This window comes from Schistocerca cancellata, chromosome 12 (genome assembly GCF_023864275.1).
Source record: "Schistocerca cancellata isolate TAMUIC-IGC-003103 chromosome 12, iqSchCanc2.1, whole genome shotgun sequence".
Taxonomy (NCBI): domain Eukaryota; kingdom Metazoa; phylum Arthropoda; class Insecta; order Orthoptera; family Acrididae; genus Schistocerca; species Schistocerca cancellata.
Genome location: NC_064637.1, coordinates 50,891,589 through 50,912,059, shown reverse-complemented (window position 1 = coordinate 50,912,059; position 20,471 = coordinate 50,891,589). Strand labels below are relative to the sequence as shown.

General features: G+C 44.6%; 1 protein-coding gene across 3 annotated transcripts in view; it reads left to right on the top strand.

Moving 5' to 3' along the window:
* The window catches only part of LOC126109629 (natterin-3-like), a 117,507-nt gene that overhangs the window by 21,726 nt on the left and 75,310 nt on the right, over positions 1-20,471 (top strand). The gene's annotated exons all lie outside the window — the stretch shown is intronic.

Below are 20,471 nucleotides of genomic sequence, written 5' to 3'. Positions count from 1 at the left end.
TGTCGATCCATTTTATTTTGAGCATGCGTCTATAGCACCACATTTCAAAAGAATTTAGGTTCTGATCTTCCTCTGTCCCGAGAGTCCATGTTTCACACTCATAGCATGCCACACTCCACACATATTCTTGAAGAATATGACGCCTTGCTAGGTCGTATAGCAAATGACGTAGCTGAAGGCTATGCTAAACTGTTGTCTCTGCAAATGAGAGCGTCTGTAGACAGTGAACCATCGCTAGCAAAGTCGGTTGTACAACTGGGGCGAGTGCTAGGGAGTCTCTCTAGACTAGACCTGCCATGCGGCGGCGCTCGGTCTGCAATCACTGATAGTGGCAACACGCGGGTCCGACGTATACTAACGGACCGCGGGCGATTTAAAGGCTACCACCTAGCTAGTGTGGTGTCTGGCGGTGACACCACAAAATCAAAACGTGGATGTAGTCGAATTAAATCAGGCGATGCTGAAGGAATTAGACTAGGAAATGAGACAGTTAAAGTAGTACATGAATTTTGCTGTTTGGGCAGCTAAATTACTGATGATGGTCGAAGTAGAGAGGATATAAAATGTAGGCTGGCTATGCAAGAAAAGCGTTTGTGAAGAAGACAGATTTGTTAACATCGAGAATAGATTTAAGTGCCGGGAAGTCTTTTCTAAAAGTATTTGTATGGAGTGAATAGTTTAGACAAGAAGAGAATAGAAGCTTTCGAAATGTGATGCTACAGAAGAATGCTGAAGATTAGATGGGTAGATCACATAACTAATGAGGAGGTATTAAATAGAATTGGGGAGAAGAGGAGTTTGTGGCACAACTTGACTAGAAGAAGGGACTGGTTGGTAGGACACATTTTCAGGCGTCAAGGTATCACCAATTTGGTATTGGATGGAAGCGTGGAGGGTCAAAATCGTAGAGGGAGACCAACTGATGAATACATTAAGCAGATTCTGAAGGATGTAGGTTGCAGTAGGTACTCGGAGGTGAAGAAGGATAGAGTAGCATGGAGAGCTGTATCAAACCAGTTTCGGGCTGAAGACAACAACAACAACAGGATACTTTTTGTTTTTTTGCAGTACTGAATCACTTCTCACTTTTCGAGGAAAGCGGCTACCGGTGGACGAACTAATTTTTCTTTACGTGGCAGTTTATTTTAGTATTTTGATTTTATGTATCTTGAAACTGAGGCAGTCAAAATCTTTGTTCGATTTCTACATTTATTGCAGGAAATAAGGGAAATAAAAAAACGAAATTGGTTATTTCAGAAACCGGGTAAGTTCAACGAGCAGGTTAAAGTGGTGTGGAAAAAAAACTATATAAGTGAGAAGTTGTATCGGTAGCTGAGAGGTGAACGCGACTGCAGGAGAGATTTGGAACCAGCCAGAGGCCGGCAGATAACAGTATCAGCCGTGTCACGGTGTGCCTGGTGCGTGCGTGTTTGCATGATCTCTTTATCACACTGGGAAGAAACTGTCACGCCATTTCTGGCTCGTATGACACAACGATATGTCTGTGCGTGTGTGTGTGTGTTTGTGTGTGTGTGTGTGTGAGAGAGAGAGAGAGAGAGAGAGAGAGAGAGAGAGAGAGAGAGAGAGTGAGAGAGAGAGAGAGGGGGAGGGGAGAGAGGGAGGGAGGGAGAGAGAAAGAGTCGGAATGCTGTGACGCAGGGCTTCCCAACCTTTTCAGCTGGCGGACCCCATCTTCAGTCGAAAATCCATGGCGGCCCCTAGTCAGTCAAAGAGCACAGTAACATTAAATTTCGGAGCGAAACCCATGGGAACTGATAGCTGAAAGCTTCTTAACCCTAGGACGCCTAAGGGGGGGGGGGGGGGGAACTCGTTGAACCCACAATTTTCTTATGTCTCCTGCTTTTGCCCAAGTAACTTTCATACTACATATTCCCTTTGAGTTATTATTTGTTGGCTATTTTATGAAACGTTAGTGTGAATATATTTTATAGAAAATTCCTGCTTTGAAAGAAAAAATAAATAAACTTATTATGGGTCCAACAAACGTCCCCCCTCCCCCCCCCCCCCCTTAGGCTTGCATGCTATAGAAAATTTCCCTAAATATTTCTCATCGCTACAGCAATGCAAGTTAGTTTCTTGTTGCTTGCTATTCTTGATATTCACAACAATCGGTTTACTTTCAGAAGAAGTGATTGTTAACGTCAGTCAGCTGTTATTTACCTTGTAAACTTGCAGTGAGTTAGTGCAGTTCCCAACACGTAGGCCTCCAGTAACATTGGTGTCCTACACAGCAAAAACGAAACCAAGTAAAAACTTCCTGATGTTTGGCAACAGTGCACCAAGATAAAGGCACTGTTGGAGGAGAGAAGAATAAAACCGAGATAAATGCATATTATAATTCCACTAAAGGTGGAATTGCTACCATTGATCAAATGGCGTGTGTGTACACCTGCAAGAGGGGAACAAAGAGATGGCCTCTATCTGTATTTTACTCCCTCATCGACATTTGTGCTATCAATGCAACCACCATATACATCCAGCAACATCCAAGATGGAATGAGAAGAAACACAACAAACGAAAACTTTATCTTCTGCAAGCTGGGATGGAACTAGTGAAATTGCAGGTAGAAGAAAGAAGTGCCAATGCAAGAGGGTTATCTAACCGAATTGTTCAATCAATGGAGACTATTCTACAAAAGAAAATCAAAGAAGTGACAACAGAAGCACGTCAGCCTCCTGCAGGGAAAGGTCGGTGCCATATTTGTGTAAGAGAAGCTAAAACAGCGAAGCAGAAGGACAACAATATAAGTAAACCAAAAAAGTATTGTGGACAGTGTCATAAACATGTGTGTACCACACATTCAGAAAAAATTGTGAAGTGTGTTTCTTGCCTTGAATTTGAGGACTCAGAGTAGTCTATTGTATATGAACACATCTGTATTTTGTATTGCAATACGTCAATTTTTTATTCACTCAATCCAATATTTATAACAATTAACAACATTTATAAACCGATGCCTTAGTGAAAATACATAAACCATTTGGAAGTTGTAATTTTTCGTCAGTAAACTTATTTAATACCTGTGGGCTCGCCGAACCCCCCCTTACGCATCCAAGTTAGAAAAAAAGGCTTGGGCGTCCCAGGGTTAATGTAAGTGCCATGTTCCCAATGACCCCCCCCCCCCCGCCTCCCCCGCAGCGGATTTCGCATGAGCCGATGTCCCCAGTTCCGCTTTTGGTTGGTCAGGTAAACACTTCAGAATCGATTCTGGAAATTTGTTTCAATAAAGCTGATTTCCAGTTCCACAATCGATTTTCGTGCCCATGTAAACAGCTCGGAAAGTCTAGTTATTTTTACGTCTTTGCGTATCTAATGAATGGCAACTGGCAGGCGACATGGCAACAGTTTAGCCACAGCTGACAACTTCTACTTAAGACACTATATCGTGGCAGTCAGCCTCGACTGTAAACAAATTAGGAAAACAAACAGACTCTTATTTCTATATAAGAAGACAAAGCATTTCACATGATGTAAGACTTTTCTTCTCAAAGGAAACAATTCTGGCAGAGGAGGTTATTTTCACATAACAAATCCGGCTGTGGAGCTTCTTGTGATTGTTCTTCCTTTGGTCGTCCTCTCTCCTCATTCATTTCAAATGGAAACTTCCCTTGTTGTGAAGGCGATGGAGAAACTGCACCCTTCTTCAGTGATCCTGACTTCAACCACCTATCCATGTTAGAAGTAATAAACTGGTCAAAAATCGACTTATGAAATAGGTAGTGCACTGACAAAGCAAGTTCAACATTTAATGATGCCTGGGGCCCCGCACACGTGCCAGCGAGCGCTGTGATTGGTCGACAAAAATCGCTCCGCGCATGCGTAACAGGTTTCAGCGGCGTGAGCCGGCGCACAAACGACCCCCGTATTGCTGCGAAACAGTCGATCAGAGAAGCCGCATTCTCCGGCACCAAACTGTGTATTAGAGATGGGCAAACTGAAACACGTAACTGTTTCGAAACAAATGAAACAGTACAATGTAATGTTTCGATACGCTGTTGCGAAACAGTGAAACAGTTTGTGTTTTGTAATCTAATAAACCTAGACATTTTATCATCTTGAATGTCTACTGTATAGGTATGTCCATATAAACACAAATGAGGTGCGAGAGCGCTAATCATATCGCAGAAAGTATGAAACTATGTTAGGCGTCTTGGCAGTTTCGTATTTCATGCAGCAAATGCGCTGCTTTCGTGTCGTGTGACTTTCATACTTTTCAATTGGCTGAGGACAGCCATAGCTGAAGACAGAAGAACCACCACGAACGGAACTGGAGGTGGGAGCGAACTGCAGAAACAACGGATATGCTACTGGGATTCCCACATTCCGCTAGTATGGGAATATACCCATCCTGCTAATTCCCATGCACACAAAGGGAATCATTGTGGATAATAGGCACTGTGACTATAGACTCACAAATAATGCCAAATAATTCGAATACATAACAAAATGTAACAGGAAAAATTTTGTCTTTCAAGGTGTTTCGAACCGTTACTATAAATTCACCATGCTTCCCAGCCCTTCCCGTTCACCATTACACTATCAGTGATACGTCAAACAGATTGCTTGCAATTATACCTACATTAAATTCATGTATATGTATAATAACTGTCACTCTACGCCTTTTTTTTTATTCAAAATGTTGTAGGCTTACTTGCGTTTCTTAATATGATTACTGTACTTGAACAGAGAAGCGTATGTTATAAGAAAAGTGTAATTTAACTGAATGGTTTTCACATATTTATTATTTTGAATGTGAATAGTATGCGTTGTTTTATTGTTTGGTTAATGTTTATAAAGCAAATGTTACGCCATTTCGGAATAGGACAGTCATCCAGAAACGAAGCTTTATTTTCGGATATCTTAAGCTTCATGCTATTGCTTGTCAAAAAGATTTCGACACTCTTGGAAGTGTTTCACGAAGTGGTATGTTGTGTTTCAGTACCTGTGCCGAGCCCGAATCTCGTCCGACACAGAGCGGAATGAAACATCACTGTTTCGATACAATCAGTCCGTTCCAAGCACAGGTGGACTGAAACAGCCATATTTTGAAACAACATCTACATCTACATTCATCTACATTCATGCTCCGCAAGCCACTCAACGGTGCGTGGCGGAGGGCACTTTATGTGCCACTGTCATTACCTCCCTTTCCTGTTCCAGTCGCGTATGGTTCGCGGGAAGAACGACTGCCAGAAAGCCTCCGTGCGCGCTCGAATATCTCTTAATTTTACATTCGTGATCTCCTCGGGAGATATAAGTAGGGGGGCAGCAATATATTCGATACATCATCCAGAAACGCACCCTCTCGAAACCTGGACAGCAAGCTACACCGCGATGCAGAACGCCTCTCTTGCAGAGTCTGCCACTTGAGTTTGCTAAACATCTCTGTAACGCTACCACGCTTAGCAAATAACCCTGTGACGAAACGCGCCGCTCTTCTTTGGATCTTCTCTATCTCCCTCTGTCAATCCGACCTGGTACGGATCCCACACTGATGAGCAATACTCAAGTATAGGTCGAATGAGTTTTTTGTAAGCCACGTCCTTTGTTGATGGACTACATTTTCTAAGGACTCTCCCAATGAGTCTCAACCTGGCACCTGCCTTACCAGCAATTAATTTTATATGATCATTCCACTTCAAATCGTTCTGCACGCATACTCTCAGACATTTTACAGAAGTAACTGCTACCAGTGTTTGTTCCGCTATCATATAATCGTACAATAAAGGATCCTTCTTTCTATGTATTAGCAATACATTACATTTGTCTATGTTAAGGGTCAGCTGCGACTCCCTGCACCAAGTGCCTATCCGCTGCAGATCTTCCTGCATTTCGCTGCAATTTTTTAATGCTGCAACTTTTCTGTATACTACAGCATCATCCGTGAAAAGCCGCACGAAACTTCCGACACTACTAGGTCATTTATATATATTCTGAAAAGCAATGGTCCCATAACACTCCCCTGTGGCACGCCAGAAGTTACTTTAACGTCTGTAGACGTCTCTTCATTGAGAACAACGATACAGTTTTTGTGTCTGGTCCGGATATCCGAGACAGGGGCGGAATGAAACACCACTGTTTCGAAACAGTGAACCACAGCCGTTCGGAAACACTGAAACAGTTCCACGTATCGATACACTGTATCGAAACATAGAAACAGTGGCCACGTCTACTGTGTATGCGGTCTCACTTAGGAACGGCAAAGGCTGCTTGGGAATACGACCTGAAGTAAAAGTACACATGTTTTTCACACGAAAAATTAGTGATGAAGTTGATTTTCACGTTTTTATTCACTAATTTTACTCACTATTTTACACGATTTGGTGAAAGGTGGCCGCGCACCCCATAGAAAGAGCCGTCGGACCACCAAGGGATAGGCGGACCACACATTGGGAAGCCCTGCTGTGACGTATCACCTAGTCTGCCAGACGATACATCTAACAGGTGGAACGAAAAGGTGGAGCATTCCGGTTTTATGCAGCCTCGGAACCATCGTAATGGAAACTACTTGCACATGTGAATCCAGTAACGAAATGTTACGTTTATTAGTCCAAGCTTATCACGACGATTTTGGTGCACTGGAAGAACTATACCTCAATCGTTACACTGGAAAGACTCTATATGTGCCGGCCGCTGTGGCCAAGCGGTTCTAGGCGCTTCAGTGTGGAACCGCGCTGCTGCTACGCTCGCAGGTTCGAATCCTGCCTCGGGCATGGATGTGTGTGATGTCCTGTAAGTTTGTTACTTTAATTTGCTATGATGAAAGCGGCACTGATGGACAATAAAAGCGGGTTAAAAGCTGTGAGCTGTCTGGGGAAGTTAACCTTGCATTACTGAGCAACTGTTTCACCAGGTATCCAGTCTAGGTTTACCAAATTCCCAATCAGACTAACATTGATTATAATCTTTTAATAGTCATACAACCGGTAATATATATATATATATATATATATATATATATATATATATATATATATATATATATATATATATAAGGAGAATTTAAATAAAAAGAAAGAAATCAGTTTATATTTGGAAATTTATTTTAAGATTGATCATTGAAATTTCAGCATATTATACGTGAGTTATAACTGAGCCGGTGCCTTATTTAGGATTGTGAAAATGTGAGATTGTAATCTTACGGAACACATCAAATATGGAGCCAAGATTGGGAGACTGCATACAACACTGCATTCATAAAATAACACACAAGAACGTTGAAACATAAGCAAGAGGAAATTAACCACAACCAACAGATTCAGTTTTCACCCAAAGAAATTACGTTCATAGCACAATCCTGTCCGTCATGTAATTACCACACACTGGTATACTAAATTCGTAACTCTCTGTGAAATCTTCCCAAAAAGAATAGCTGAGGGCTACTTTGATGATTACACCACATGCTTCACGTGGTCAACTTGGTTTACACAAAGCGTATAACTCCACAATAATTTTGATAATTAAAATAAATTAGATCGAAAAGCAATTTACAAAAGAAAAACCTCGAACTGGTTACTAACGTCTTACTATTAACCTGATGGGTCAAACAGTTATATAAGCACGTGGTACTGGTCTCACAAAGTACACCCCACGTGGGTTGAACATAAAGAAAAGTTGCTATATTGAAAAATATTGTCAAGACGAGACGTTATAATCTCACGCACATTCGCATTTAAGATTGATGATCTTAGTTAGAGTTACTGATCAACACGTGGTTCCACTTTACTCACAAAGTAGTGACAAAGCAACTACCGGAAGATATTCTGAACTTCATATGAGAATTACACTGCGCTGCAATTTAAGATAACATTAAATATTTTAGAGCTAAACCTGAAATAAAGGTGATTAAATTTTCAGTTAGGCTGAACTTAAGAAATCCATTGTCCTACGGACTTAACAGACACGCGCTTAGCCGGAGATCTTACCACTTCAGACGCTCGCCACGGACCGACTGCTCTGGCCCCTTCCTGAGGGGTGGCTCACAAATACAAACGGAAGTGGCCAGAGGGGCAGCTTCCTATACCAACATGACAACGGACGGACGGGATTATACTAAGCATAGAAACCTCTTTGCTTTTAGAAAGCGTAGCTACCTGTTCCGACGTTGGTCCTACTGTTCTCTAGCAGACAGGCTTGTCTGCTTCCCTCAAGCATGCAACTAGAAATACATTTGCCCATTCATCCTCTCACACAGAAGGGAAGGGGGATGACAGTATCTTATCATATACAGTATATAAAAGAAAGCAGATGTAGGTTCCGTATGAGACTGTGTGACATGAATTACATATAAACTGTGTTTTAAAGTGTAGTAGTGTGATAGATCGTTCTTGTCTTTGTGTAAAAGTAACACGTTCCACTACTCAGTCTCCTCCCAGATAGTCAGAAACGCCACAGTAAATTTAGAAAAGGAATTTATGCCGTAAATGACAACAGATTTAAGAAATTAACATGAAAGGAATCCAACAGAGACCTTTCAGTCCTTAGATTTAATTAGCTCTAAGCCTAGGGGACTGATGACCTCAGAGGGTAAGTCCCATAGAGCTTAGAGCCATTTGAACCATTTGAATATATTTGATACGATAATCCCAAGCATTTGCATGTGCTGAAGCGATCAGATTTTATTAGCACGTTCTAGAGAGGATAAAAATTCAAAGTCGAGATAGCAAGGAATACGTATTTCAAGAACAGAAATTTGTTAACATAATCAATAACGAGTGAGGTGGCGCAGTGGTTACCACACGGGACTCGCATTCGGGAGGACAAGGGTCAAACCCGACCCCAGTCATCCTGATAGTTTTCCGTGATTTCCCTAAATCGCTACAAACAAATGCCGGGATGTTTCCTTCGGAAGGGCGCGGCCGACTTCCTTCCCGATCTCTACCTAATCCTATGGGATTGATGACCTCGCTGTGCGGTCCTTTGCCCCAAATCAACCAATCAACCATAATCTATGAACATAAAACTGTAAATGTTCGTTTGTTCAAAATCGAAATTTCTTGGCAGATTTCCTTGAAATTTCGACACAACGTTGCATTCGAACACGTAAGTATTTTTATATACCTGACCGAGCGCCATCTGGTATATGTGTAGTATATATGTAATAAAAGGGGAAACGCTATAAAAAATAAATGTTAGTTTGTTCAAAGTCGTTAATCTCTTAAAGTTCGTCAGCGATTCCTTTGAACTTATGACATAACGCTGAATTCTAATGCCTGCGTGCAAGTTTCAAAGAAAGCCCATTTCGTCTGAATTGTTGGAGCGTTTTGAGACCGATGGAGAGGCCTTTCTGTCACCGTTTGTTACGGGGGACGAAATCTGGGTGCACCGCTTGGCGTCGGAAACAAAAAGGCATCATCCTCACTCACCAAGAATGAAGTTCGCCCCCGGTAGTTGAATGGTCGGCGTGACAGATTGTCAATTCTCTGGGCACGGGTTCGATTCCCGGCTGGGTCGGGGAATTTTCTCCGCCCCGGGAGTGGGTGTTTTGCTGTCGTCATCATCATCCTATCAGCCTCATTGACGTCAGGTCGCCGCAGTGGCGTCAAATTGAAAGACCGGCACACAGCGAACGGCTTGCCCGACGGGGGACCCTAGCCATATGATTAAATAAATCAATAAACAACAAAAGAAGAAATTCATGACAACCCCCTCTGCCGAAAAGTCATGGTGACATACAATGTAAGTTTTCACGGCCGTTATTGTCTTCACTTAAAACTTCCGGGCTGATAGGCCGTGGTCGAAGTATAAAACACTCTCCTGACGTTTCGTCTCCGACTGCGGGAGACATCCTCTGAGGTAAAGCGGCGCACCTCCGAGGATGTCTCCCGCAGTCGGAGACGAAACGTCAGCTGAGTGTTTTATACTTCGACCACGGCCTATCAGCCCGGAAGTTTTAAGTGAAGAGTCATGGTGACAGTCTTCTGGGATTGTGATGGCGTTATTCTCGTGGATGTGATGCCAAGAGGGTCAAGCATCAATTCAGAGTCATACATGAAGACTCTGAATAAACCCGAGAACCGTTTCTGACGTGTTCGATCGGACAAGAATCCAGCAGAAATCTTGCTCCAACACGATAACGCACGTCCACACACAAGATTGAGAACCCGGGAACACATCGCCAAATTGGGTTGGACAACATTGCCTTATCCACTCCGCACTACTGTCGAGACCTGGCACTTTCGTACTTCCATCTCTTTGGGCCGCTTAAAGATTCTCTACGGGGAACTCACTTTGAAGATGATGGGACAGTCATGCAGTGAAAACATGGCTACGTCTACAGGACAAGAGCTTTTACCAGCAGGAAATACATGCTGTTCCACAACGTTGGCGTACGGCCATAGAACGTGATGGAGGCTACGTAGAAAAATAGGACATGGACAAGACATGTTTGTTGTGACTTGGCAAGACAGCCAAGTCACTATGCGAGGGATGCCGAAAGGCACGCGTTAAGCTCACGCTGACTGGCGTGAGGTCTGGAACATGACAGTGTTATTAATATAGCAAATAAAGTACGTAGTTGAAGTAATACTTAACTTTATTCCATAATTGGTGAACATCGCTCTTGTTGATACATTATATAATCTCAATATAAACTGGTAATGGCACCTTGCTAGGTCGTAGCAAATGACGTAGCTGAAGGCTATGCTAACTATCGTCTCGGCAAATAAGAGCGTATTTGTTAGTGTAGCATCGCTAGCAAAGTCGGCTGTACAACTGGGGCGAGTGCTAGGAAGTCTCTCTAGACCTGCCGTGTGGCGGCGCTCGGTCTGCAATCACTGACAGTGGCGACACGCGGGTCCGACGTGTACTAGCGGACCACCTAGCAAGTGTGGTGTCTGGCGGTGACACCACAATGTTGATGGATGTTGTCACCACATTCTGACTCTTAACGATAAATATGTTCCGAGAAAAAAATATGCGACATTACATATTGAACGACCATTCTACATCGTCGGACTCTTTTTCTACAATTCGAGTGAGCTTACGTTCGCCAATTTATGGGTTACACGCCACGGCTTCCTAGAAACCTTAATCGCTTGGATGGGTGATGAACTGAGTGGTAACAGATGAACGTCGCACGAGTGCGTTCGAGGTAATTTAGAATTCCATGGAATCCATGAGCGGACTTTTCCTGCTAACAGTCTTTGTGAAACAGAACCTTGATACTGAATAACAGGGAAGCAGGAAGAAAGTTGCGGCGTAGCAACAGCGACAGTGGCGCCAGCGTATTCCGCGAACAGCAGCGGCAGGCCTTGGTACTAATTGTCACGCCATACGTCAGCCGCAGTTTCTTCGCAAGAACACGATAGCTGGGCTTCAGTCGGCGCTAAAATCCGAGCGTGTGGCAAACGGTACGGCGCATGCGTCACAGACTATTCACACACTTCGCTAAGCCAATTCTAGCGCGGTATCGGCACAGTCGAGACGCTTCGCATTCGGGAGAAATGGGCTTCAAATCGCAGCGTACAATCCACATTTACAGCCGGTCGGAGTGGCCGACGATTGTAGGCGCTTCAGTCGGGAACCGCGTGACCGCTACGGTCGCAGGTTCCAATCCTACCTCGGACATGGATGTTTGTGATATTCTTAGGTAAGTCAGGTTTATGTAGTTCTAAGTTCTAGGGGACTGATGCCCTGTTGAATCCCATAGTGTTCAGAGCCATTTGAACCATTTTTTCCACATTTGCATGTTCCTTGGTTTCCCTAAATCGAATTCGGCAAACGACTGGTTGCTTGTATTTGAAAATGGCGCGGGCTAATATCTTTGGCAAACTGGGCATCTGATTCATCTCTAATGACTTCGCCGTCAACGGGCTGTTACAGTTCGATCTTTCTTTCTTCGACACATGCAGAATCTGTCTACTCCGGCTGATCACACATACATTTTTGTCAGACATTTGAGTCACAGGAAAAAATCATAATTATAAAACGCATTTTATTATTTTAAAGAACGTCATATTCATCTACATTTACGTGGCTACACTGCAAACCACACTTAAATGTGTGGCAAAGAGTTCATCGAACCATCTTCATACAAATTCTCTATTATTCCACTCTCGAACAGGGTGTGGAAAAACGAACACCTATACCTTTCCGTACGAAATCTGACTTCCCTTATTTTACTTTTTTTTTTTAAATCTTATGGGACTTAACTGCTAAGACCATCAGTCCCTGAGCTCACACACTACTTAACCTAAATTATCCTGAGGACAAACACACACACCCATGCCCGAGGGAGGACGCGAACCTCCGCCGGGATTAGCCGCACAGTTCTGACCACAGCGCCATAGACCGCTCGGCTAATCCCGCGTGGCCTTATTTCATTATTATACACTTTTCATTATTTAGGGTAAATTACCAATTTTCGCACCATTCAGATATATTATCTAATTCGTTTTGCAATTGTTTTTGATCTTCTGACGACATTACTAGACGATAAACGACAGCGTCATCTGAAAGCCCAAGACAGCTGCTCAGATTGTCTCCTAAGTCGTTTAAATAGACAAGAAGCAGAAGAGGGCCTTAACAGTGCCTTGGGGAACGGCAGAAATCACTTCTGTATTACTCGACGCCTTTGCGTCAGTTACTACGAATTGTGACCTCTCCGATAGGAAATGACAAATCCAGTCGCATAAGTGAGACGATATTCCATAATCAGGCAATTTGATTACAAGCCACTTGTGAAGTACGGTGTCCAAACCCTTCTGGAAATCTAGAAATACGGAATCAATTTTAAATCCGTTGTCGATAGCACTCAACACTTCTTGCGAGTAAAGAGTTAGTTGTGTTTCACAAGAACGATGTTTTTTCAATCCCTGTTGACTATGTGTCAATATACCGTTCTCTTCTAGATAGTTAGTTCATAATATTCGAAAACAGTACATGTTCCATAATCCTACTGCATATCGTCGCTAATGATATGAGTCTGTAATTTAATGGATCACTCCTATTACCCCCCTTGAATACTGGTGTGACTCGAGCAACTATTCAGTCTTTTTGTATTTATCTTCCGTTGAGGGAGCGGTTGTGCATGCTTGTTAAGTGCAGAGCTGTTGCATCAACATACTCTGAAAGGAAGCTAACTGGTATAGATCTGGTCCGGAAGACTTGCTTTTATTCATTTAAGTTGATTTACTGCTCCGAGGATATCTACTTCTAAGTTATGATGGTAGCTGTTCTTCATTCGAATTATGGAATATTTACTTCTTCTTCTACGGTGAAGGGATTTCGGAAGGCTATGTTTAGTAACTTGGGTTAGGAACACTGTTACCGATAGTATTTTCATTACTACCGCGCAGAGAAGGCATTGACTGTCTTGCCACTAGCACATACGACCAGAATCTCTTTGGATTTTCTGCCAGATTTCGAGACAAAGTGTCGGTGTGGAAACTGTTATAACCATCTCGCATTGAAGTCCCCCACCAAAATTTGGAGCTTCTGTAAATGATTGTTAGCCTTGGGGGAACTTGCGTTCGTTTAAATATGGCATGTTTTTTCGTTGTTTTTGCAACAGTATTCGGACCTGTGTTGTGTACTATGGGGGATCAGTTCCGACTTTTGTTGAATTATTTGATATAAATCTCTCACTTGCTGTCGATACTGTTTCTTTGATTTCAAGCCACATCTGGTTTACACTTACATTCCAGAATGAAATTTTCGCTCTGCAGCGGACTAGGCGCTGATATGAATCTTCCTGGGAGATTAAAACTGTGTGCCGGACCGAGACTCGAAATCGGGACCTTTGCCGTTCGCGGGAAAGAGCTCTACCGTCTGAGCTACCCAAGCACGACTCACGACGCGTCCTCACAGCTTTAATTCCGCCACTTGCAACTGAGAGATTTATACCAATTATGTCAACAAACGTCGGAACTAATCACCCAGTCCTGTTGGGTGCGCACACTTGTGTGAGGCCAAGCATTCTCATGGAGAACGAGATGTTCGTTTCCATTTCATTGACGAGGAACACGCTGAAGTCGTTTCTTTAGTTTCCCCGTAGTAGCACAGTAGACATAAGAGCTAATCGCTGCACCGTGAAGGGGGACATCAAACAGAACAAGTCATTAACTGTCCCAGAAGACCACCGCCGTGATTTACCCAGCTGGGGGTGCTGCTCTGAAATTTTTCTTCAATGTAGAAATGCTGTGGCACCACTCCATTGTTGTTATTGTTTTCTTCAGTCCTGAGACTGGTTTGATGCAGCTCTCCATGCTACTCTCTCCTGTCCAAGCTTCTTCATCTCCCAGTATCTACTGCAACCTACATCCTTCTGAATCTGCTTAGTGTATTCATCTCTTGGTCTCCCTCTACGATTTTTACCCTCCACACTGCCCTCCAATGCTAAATTTGTGATCCCTTGATGCCTCAGAACATGTCCTACCAACCGATCCCTTCTTCTAGTCAAGTTGTGTCACAAACTTCTCTTCTCCCCAATCCTATTCAATACCTCCTCATAAGTGTCCAAGGAATAGAAAAGCAACTGGAATCACTCAACAGAGGAAAGTCCACTGGACCTGACGGGATACCAATTCGATTCTACACAGAGTACGCGAAAGAACTTGCCCCCCTTCTAACAGCCGTGTACCGCAAGTCTCTAGAGGAACAGAAGGTTCCAAATGATTGGAAAAGAGCACAGGTAGTCCCAGTCTTCAAGAAGGGTCGTCGAGCAGATGCGCAAAACTATAGACCTATCTCTCTGACGTCGATCTGTTGTAGAATTTTAGAACATGTCTTTTGCTCGAGTATCATGTCGTTTTTGGAAACTCAGAATCTACTATGTAGGAATCAACATGGATTCCGGAAACAGCGATCGTGTGAAACCCAACTCGCATTATTTGTTCATGAAACCCAGAAAATATTAGATACAGGCTCCCAGGTAGATGCCATTTTCCTTGACTTCCGGAAGGCGTTCGATACAGTTCCGCACTGTCGTCTGATAAACAAAGTAAGAGCCTACGGAATATCAGACCAGCTGTGTGGCTGGATTGAAGAGTTTTTAGCAAACAGAACACAGCATGTTGTTCTCAATGGAGAGACATCTACAGACGTTAAAGTAACCTCTGGCGTGCCACAGGGGAGTGTTATGGGACCATTGCTTTTCACAATATATATAAATGACCTAGTAGATAGTGTCGGAAGTTCCATGCGGCTTTTCGCGGATGATGCTGTAGTATACAGAGAAGTTGCAGCATTAGAAAATTGTAGCGAAATGCAGGAAGATCTGCAGCGGATAGGCACTTGGTGCAGGGAGTGGCAACTGACCCTTAACATAGACAAATGTAATGTATTGCGAATACATAGAAAGAAGGATCCTTTATTGTATGATTATATGATAGCGGAACAAACACTGGTAGCAGTTACTTCTGTAAAATATCTGGGAGTATGCGTGCGGAACGATTTGAAGTGGAATGATCGTATAAAATTAATTGTTGGTAAGGCGGGTACCAGGTTGAGATTCATTGGGAGAGTCCTTAGAAAATGTAGTCCATCAACAAAGGAGGTGGCTTACAAAACACTCGTTCGACCTATACTTGAGTATTGCTCATCAGTGTGGGATCCGTACCAGATCGGGTTGACGGAGGAGATAGAGAAGATCCAAAGAAGAGCGGCGCGTTTCGTCACAGGGTTATTTGGTAACCGTGATAGCGTTACGGAGATGTTTAACAAACTCAAGTGGCAGACTCTGCAAGAGAGGCGCTCTGCATCGCGGTGTAGCTTGCTCGCCAGGTTTCGAGAGGGTGCGTTTCTGGATGAGGTATCGAATATATTGCTTCCCCCTACTTATACCTCCCGAGGAGATCACGAATGTAAAATTAGAGAGATTAGAGCGCGCACAGAGGCTTTCAGACAGTCGTTCTTCCCGCGAACCATACGCGACTGGAACAGGAAAGGGAGATAATGACAGTGGCACGTAAAGTGCCCTCCGCCACACACCGTTGGGTGGCTTGCGGAGTATAAATGTAGATGTAGATGTAGATGTAGTTACGTGATCTACCCACCTTGTCTTCAGCATTCTTCTGTAGCACCACATTTCGAAAGCTTCTATTCTCTTCTTGTCCAAACTAGTTATCGTCCATGTTTCACTTCCATACATGGCTATACTCCATACAAATACTTTCAGAAACGACTTCCTGACACTTAAATCTATACTCGATGTTAACAATTTCCTCTTCTTGAGAAACGCTTTCCTTGCCATTGCCAGTCTACATTTTATATCCTCTCTACTTCGACCATCATCGGTTATTTTACTCCCTAAATAGCAAAACTCCTTTACTACTTTAAGTTTCTCATTTCCTAATCTAATTCCCTCAGCATCACCCGACTTAATTTGACTACATTCCATTATCCTCGTTTTACTTTTGTTGATGTTCATCTTATATCCTCCTTTCAAGACACTGTCCATTCCGTTCAACTGCTCTTCCAAGTCCTCCGCTGTCTCTGACAGAATTACAATGTCATCGGCGAACCTCAAAGTTTTTACTTCTTCTCCATGACTTTTAATACCTACTCCGAATTTTTCTTTTGTTTCCTTTACTGCTTGCTCAATATACAGATTGAATAACATCGGGGGGAGGCTACAACCCTGTCTCACTCCCTTCCCAACCACTGCTTCCCTTTCATGTCCCTCGACTCTTATAACTGCCATCTGGTTTCTGTACAAACTGTAAATAGCCTTTCGCTCCCTGTATTTTACCCCTGCCACCTTTAGAATTTGAAAGAGAGTATTCCAGTCAACATTGTCAAAAGCTTTCTCTAAGTCTACAAATGCTAGAAACGTAGGTTTGCCTTTTCTTAATCCTTCTTCTAAGATAAGTCGTAAGGTCAGTATTGCCTCACGTGTTCCAACATTTCTACGGAATCCAAACTGATCTTCCCCGAGGTCGGCTTCTACCAGTTTTTCCATTCGTCTGTATAGAATTCGCGTTAGTATTTTGCAGCTGTGACTTATTAAACTGATAGTTCGGTAATTTTCACATCTGTCAACACCTGCTTCCGTAGGTTGCCGTTTTGTTTACCGTTCTTAGTGATGGACCCATGTCTCATCGCCTCTGACGATGATCTGTCACGATCAGCCGGCAACGTGGAAGCAGTTTGGCACAGATTCCCCGTCGTTGCCCTTTGCCAGTCTCGCATTGTTCGTGGAAAGGATGAATCTGTGTGGGCTCTAATCTCTCTGATTTTATCCTCATCGTCTCTTCGCGATATATACGCAGGAGGGAGCAATATACTGCTTGACTCTTCGGTGAAGGTATGTTCCCGAAACTTCAACAAAAGCCCGTACCGAGCTACTGAGAGTCTCCCTTGCAGAGTCTTCCACTGGAGTTTATCTATCATCTCCGTAACGCTTTCGCGATTAGTAAATGATCCTGTAACGAAGCGCGCTGCTCTCCGTTGGATCTTCTCTATGTCTTCTACCAACGCTATCTGGTACGGATCCCACACTGCTGAGCAGTATTCAAGCAGTGGGCGAACAAGCGTACTGTAACCTACTTCCTTTGTTTTCGGATTGCATTTCGTTAGGATCTTCCAATGAATCTCAGTCTGGCATCTGCTTTACCGTCGATCAATGATCATTCCATTTTAAATCACTCCTAATGCGTACTCCCAGATAATTTATGGTATTAACTGCTTCCAGTTGCTGACCTGCTATTTTGTAGCTAAATGGTAAAGGATCCATCTTTCAGTGTATTCGCAGCACATTACACTTGTCTACATTGAGATTCAATTGCCATTCCCTGCACCATGCGGCGCCGAGGAACCCGGCTACACACACATCTGAATACCCCAACTGATGGACAAGTGTGCCAGCACTACCAACAGAGACGTGCAGTTGTGCAGCAGGGTGTTTCTACACTCCTGGAAATTGAAATAAGAACACCGTGAATTCATTGTCCCAGGAAGGGGAACTTTTATTGACACATTCCTGGGGTCAGATACATCACATGATCACACTGACAGAACCACAGGCACATAGACACAGGCAACAGAGCATGCACAATGTCACCACTAGCACAGTGTATATCCACCTTTCGCAGCAATGCAGGCTGCTATTCTCCCATGGAGACGATCGTAGAGATGCTGGATGCAGTCCTGTGGAACGGCTTGCCATGCCATTTGCACCTGGCGCCTCAGTTGGACCAGCGTTCGTGCTGGACGTGCAGACCGCGTGAGACGACGCTTCATCCAGTCCCAAACATGCTCAATGGGGGACAGATCCGGAGATCTTGCTGGCCAGGGTAGTTGACTTACACCTTCTAGAGCACGTTGGGTGGCACGGGATACATGCGGACGTGCATTGTCCTGTTGGAACAGCAAGTTCCCTTGCCGGTCTAGGAATGGTAGAACGATGGGTTCGATGACGGTTTGGATGCACCGTGCACTATTCAGTGTCCCCTCGACGATCACCAGTGGTGTACGGCCAGTGTAGGAGATCGCTCCCCACACCATGATGCCGGGTGTTGGCCCTGTGTGCCTCGGTCGTATGCAGTCCTGATTGTGGCGCTCACCTGCACGGCGCCAAGGCAGAAGCGACTCTCATCGCTAAAGACGACACGTCTCCATCCGTCCCTCCATTCACGCCTGTCGCGACACCACTGGAGGCGGGCTGCACGATGTTGGGGCGTGAGCGGAAGACGGCCTAACGGTGTCCGGGACCGTAGCCCAGCTTCATGGAGACGGTTGCGAATGGTCCTCGCCGATACCCCAGGAGCAACAGTGTCCCTAATTTGCTGGGAAGCGATGGTGCGGTCCCCTACGGCACTGCGTAGGATCCTACGGTCTTGGCGTGCATCCGTGCGTCGCTGCGGTCCGGTCCCAGGTCGACGGGCACGTGCACCTTCCGCCGACCACTGGCGACAACATCGATGTACTGTGGAGACCTCACGCCCCGCGTGTTGAGCAATTCGGCGGTACGTCCACCATCCTCCCGCATGCCCACTATACGCCCTGGCTCAAAGTCCGTCAACTGCACATACGGTTCACGTCCACGCTGTCGCGGCATGCTACCAGTGTTAAAGACTGCGATGGAGCTCCGTATGCCACGGCAAACTGATTGACACTGACGGCGGCGGTGCACAAATGCTGCGCAGCTAGCGCCGTTTGACGGCCAACACCGCGGTTCCTGGTGTGTCCGCTGTGCCGTGCGTGTGATCATTGGTTGTACAGCCCTCTCGCAGTGTCCAGAGCAAGTATGCTGGGTCTGACACACCGGTGTCAATGTGTTCTTTTTTCCATTTCCAGGAGTGTATTATATGAACATAGTAGAAGCTCTCGAAAGAACACATACCATTGATGACCGTGAAGCTTCTCTAGAATAATTGATAATTGATTGAAACCCTCAGCTGCCGACAGGTGTTGTTGACATACCTCGATGGGGACGATCGTATCGCGACATTGCTGCTCGCGTTGGTCGAGATCCAGTGACTGTTAGCAGAATATGGAATCGGTGGGTTCAGGAGGGTAATACGGAACGCCGTGCTGGATCCCAACGGCCTCGTAACACTAGCTGTCGAGATGACAGATACCTTATCCGCATGGCTATAACGCATCGTGCAGCCACGTCTCGATCCCTGAGTCAACAGATGGGGACGTTTGCAAGACAACAACCATCTGCACGAACAGTTCGACGACGTTTGCAGCAGCATGGACTATCATCTCTGAGACCGTGGCTGCGGTTACTCTTGACGCTGCATCACAGACAGAAGCCCCTGCCAAGGTGTACGCAACGACGAACCTGGGTGCACGAATGGCAAAACGTAATTTTTTTGGATGAGTCCAGGTTCTGTTTACAGCATCACGATGGTCGCATCCGTGTTTGGCGACTTCGCGGCGAACGCACATTGGAAGCGTGTATTCGTCACCGCCATACTGGCGTATCACCCGGTGTGATGGTATGGAGTGCCATTGGTTACACGTCTCGGTCACCTCTTGTTCGCATTGACGGCACTTTGAACAGTGCACGTTATATTTCACATGTGTTACGACACGTGGATCTACTCTTCATTCGATCCCTGCGAAACCGTACATTTGAGCAGGATAATGCACGACCGCATGTTGCATGTTTTGTACGGGCCTTTCTGGATACAGAAAATGTTCGACTGCTGCCCTGGCCAGCACATTTTCCAGGTCTCTCACCAACTGAAAACGTCTGGTCAATGGTGGCCGAGCAACTGGCTCGTCACAATACGCCAGTCACTACTCTTCATGAACTGTGGTATCGTGTCGAAGCTGCATGGGCAGCTGTACCTGTACACGCCATCCAAGCTCTGTTTGACTGAATGCCCAGGTATATCAAGGCCGTTGTTGCAGCCAGAGATGGTTGTTATGGGTACTGATTTCTCAGGATCTATGCATCCAAACTGCGTGAAAAAGTAATCAAATGTCAGTTCTAGTATAACATATTTGTCCAATGAACACCCGTTTATCATCTGCATTTCTTCTTGGTGTAGCAGTT